The 3,943-nt window shown below is 40.7% G+C and overlaps 1 pseudogene; it reads left to right on the top strand.

The window, feature by feature from the left end:
• Positions 1 to 354: 354 nt before the first annotated feature.
• Positions 355 to 472, top strand: LOC145003520 (5S ribosomal RNA; annotated as a pseudogene).
• The last annotated feature ends 3,471 nt before the right edge of the window (positions 473 to 3,943 follow it).

Genomic DNA, 3,943 nt, shown 5'->3' with positions numbered 1-3,943 from the left:
ATGGGGGTCAATTGTTGTTGACTTTTGTCCGATTTTGACTTTTAGTTAAATTGATAGTTTTGGAAGGTAGACTAATGTTTACCTTTTATGATTACATAGGAGGTGTGTAGTACCCGCTCTTTAGTTGTGTGAGTTTGTTAGTTGTTGACTACGATTGAGGTGAATCTTCTCATTATACTATGTAGGATGTTAGTTATCTTTGTGACTCTTGCATGGAAGACCAGAGTTTGGCCCCTAGCATTTGTATGAAAGACCAGGTTTTCCCCCTGGAAGTTGTATGATGTAACATCCCTCACGGCTTGGAAGAAGAACGAAACATTTCCTTATAAAGGGGTGTGGATACCTTCCTTGTCACAACGTGTTTTAAAGTCGTGAAGGCAGCAGATCCCATAAGAACTCTGCAGTTAAGCGTGCTCGGGCGGGAGTAGTACCAGGATGGGTGACCCCCTGGGAAGTCCTCGTGTCGAGTGGCCTAAAGCGGACAATATTGTGATACGTGCCAGAGGGGGATGTTACAAATGGTATTAGAGCCAGGGCACGGGTCGATGTGTTCGACGGGGACGTCGAACCCTATAATGGGGGGTGAAAGTTGGTTAGATCTGATCCCACATCGGCTGGGAAGGAGAACTAAGCATTCCTTATAAGGGGTGTGGATACCTTCCCTATCACAACGCGTTTTAAAGCCGTGAGGGCAGCAGATCCCATAAGAACTCTGCAGTTAAGCGTGCTCGGGCGGGAGTAGTACCAGGATGGGTGACCCCCTGGGAAGTCCTTGTGCCGAGTGGCCCAAAGTGGACAATATTGTGATACGTGCCAGAGGGGGGTGTTACATATGAAGACCATGATTTGGCCCTTGAAAATTATATGGAAGACCAGGATCTGACCCATGGCACTTATACAAGTAAAGACCATGATTTGGACCATAGAAGATAGTGATGGTAAGACTATGATTTGGCGCATAGAATTCTCTTGAGGCTGAGATAGGCCCATTATGTTATGTATGGTATGTGGTATTTTGGTGAACTCACTAAGCTTTGTGCTTACAGTTTTGTGGTTTAAATGTTTCAGTTACTTCTGGTTCCAAAGAGAATGACCTGACATGATTGTACAACATCCCCTGATGATTGTTATGCAATTTTATTTGATTCACTCTTATGCTTGAATATACCTTTTACATTGTTTCATTTTGAAAAAAAATTGGTTGTATCACTTTTAGGTGTTTTGAAAATGAAAATTCTATTAGTATTTTGGGACGTTTCAAGTTGGTACAAAGCCTTGATGGATTTAGGAACACTTTCAGGTGTGTCTAAACTAAAATTAAGGAATTGATAAATCTTTTGTAAGATTTTTTTTTCTAAAAAAATCTTTATAAGGAAAGGGTGTGATGCGTGGAATCAACCTAGTTCAAGTAAGTGATTCCCGAAATACCCATACATGAATGTTATACTTTAGTATGCTATTATTTGAGTTGCATGCTTAGGGCTAAGGATCGCTTCAGGAATTACATGATAGAATTGTTTGATATATGTGATGCCTTATATCCTAGTGAACTATTTTTATGTGCTACCTGGAGTCTAGATTGACAATGTTAATTACTAAGTGTATGTTTTAGAATTATACATGATTAGGATGATATAGCCTTAGAATGATTGATTTAGCCTTATTTCCTTTTCCTTTTTTGGTTGTGGGACTAAGGTAGAATGATTATTCAACAGGCTATTTGATCGTGTATTGTGTATAATTTTCATGCATAAGGCAACTGACAGTGTTGGTAGAGGTTCCTAGTAATACAGAAGCAAGTGAGATAAGGACTCCTATGAGAGCCTAGGAAGTGTTGTAGTAAGTTATATATATATATATATATATATATATATATATATATATATATATATATATATGTTATTTAGCGTAGGAATCATGAGATTCATCGTAGTGAAGTGACTTAGAGGATTTGGGATGATTCTTGAAGCAAGTATGGATAGGTGTGGAAGGTAGTATTGGGCACATGCTACTGGAAGAATAGGATCCGTACTCGAATCATGGAGACTCAAGAAAACTATACGGAGCTTTAGCATAAGGGATTTTTCAGGTATGTTCTGATCTTTTGTATTATTGTCTTTTCAGTATGGTGGTAGTTACCCAATGTTCTGGTTCTAGTTCTAGTTCAGGTGTTAATGTTGAACTAAATTATAAAAGGATGCACGAGTTTATCACGTCTGAGATCACGGATGACATCTTGGATGCGGTTCATGTGATGTTCGATATGATCAAGTAGGGGATCATGGAGATATTAGATGAACGCTTGGGGGCCTTTCATGTAGAGATGGTAGTTGGTCAGTTTGGGACACGAACTCTCACGTTTCAAGACTTCAAGACTTATGGAGCCCTAGAGTTATTTGGGAAAAAGGACCCTATTTCTAGAAGAAAATGGATCATGGATATTGAGACCACTCAACGAACGAGTTGCTACCCTGAGGGATCGAGGGTGAGGTTTTCATCTTGCCTTCTGAGCGATCGAGCTCGCGACTGGTGGGATGAGGTTGTTCATGACTTGGGAGAAGAGGTCATGGAGGACATGAAATGGCCTAATTTTGTTACAAGGTTCATAGTAGAGTTTGCACCTGCTATCGAGGTGCAATAGTTGGCAAGGGGGGTTCCAAGACCTTCTCCAGACGATAGAGATTATAGCGGAGATAACAACCATGTTTAGAGATAGGGATTTGTTGGTTTTGCAGTATGTGGCAGATAAGGAGATGAATTAGACAAGATGTCATGATATGTTGAGGGATGCCATTAGGGAGTTTGTTAGCATATCAGGATTCTGGACCTTGGAGGATATTATTGACAGAGTCCGGGAGAGAGAGATAGAGCTAGAACTTCATACGAAGTTGAACCAACACACATGCAAGCAGTAGAGGGCCCAATGAAGAGGCCCAAGACTTATGACTCATGATCGAGAGGCCAGAAGGGCTGAGGCATTAAGCAAGTGCGGTAAACTGTATGATGGAGTTTTTCGATCAATAGGTTAGGGATGCTGCAACTATTACAAGACTGATCATGTTACCCGAGATTGCCCCCAAGAATCGGGTCTGATTTGATTTCATTGTAATCATACGGCCCACAAGAAATCATACTATTCAAGGTTATTTGGAGGGGTGGTGGGGGCACCTACTCCATCTACATTGAGGATCACATATGGCTGCTAGGACAAGGCGGAGTCTTCGGTGGTAAGGAGGTAGGATTTTCAATTGACAGTTGAGGAGGACCGAGCAACATCAGATGTTGTCATTGGTATGTATACCTCTTGTATCCTTGATTCTTTCATTAGTTTTTCTTATGTTTATTTGTTCATAATTAGCGATGTTCCTAAGTCAATGGTGTGAGTGCTCATGTTCTTTTCGATTCATGTGTCACTCGATCGTTTGTGTCTCTTACTCTTAGCAAGAAGTTTGGTTATGCTCTGGGACCTTTAGATTACCCATTAGAGGTGGAGATTGTTGATGACTGTATATTAAGTGCTCTGGTAGTTCATCATGGCTGCATTCTCGAGTTATTCTATGAGAGGTATATGATAGATCTGGTTCCTATACCTTTACGAGGGTGAAGATAATTATGGGCATGGATGTATTGAGTCATAATGGAGTTATCATTGATTGTGAGCATCAGAAGGTAAGAGTTCGAACCCTAAGTTGGGGAGAGCTGGTTATTCATTGTGAGGTCACTCAGTGAGGACCAGGTATCTACTTAGTTGCGAGAGCTAGGAGGTATATTCAGTAGGGATGCTTCGGATTTTTGGCATATATTATGGATACTCAGGTTATAGAGAAGAATATTATGGATGATGTACCTATAGTTCGAGAGTTACCTGATGTGTTTCATGTGGAATTGTCTGGAGTGCCTCATGAAAGGCAGGTAGAGTTCCAGATTGATCTGAATCTAGTTT

This window comes from Lactuca saligna, chromosome 6 (assembly GCF_052625555.1).
Source record: "Lactuca saligna cultivar CGN05327 chromosome 6, ASM5262555v1, whole genome shotgun sequence".
NCBI lineage: Eukaryota > Viridiplantae > Streptophyta > Magnoliopsida > Asterales > Asteraceae > Lactuca > Lactuca saligna.
This window is presented reverse-complemented; position numbering and strand designations above follow the sequence as displayed.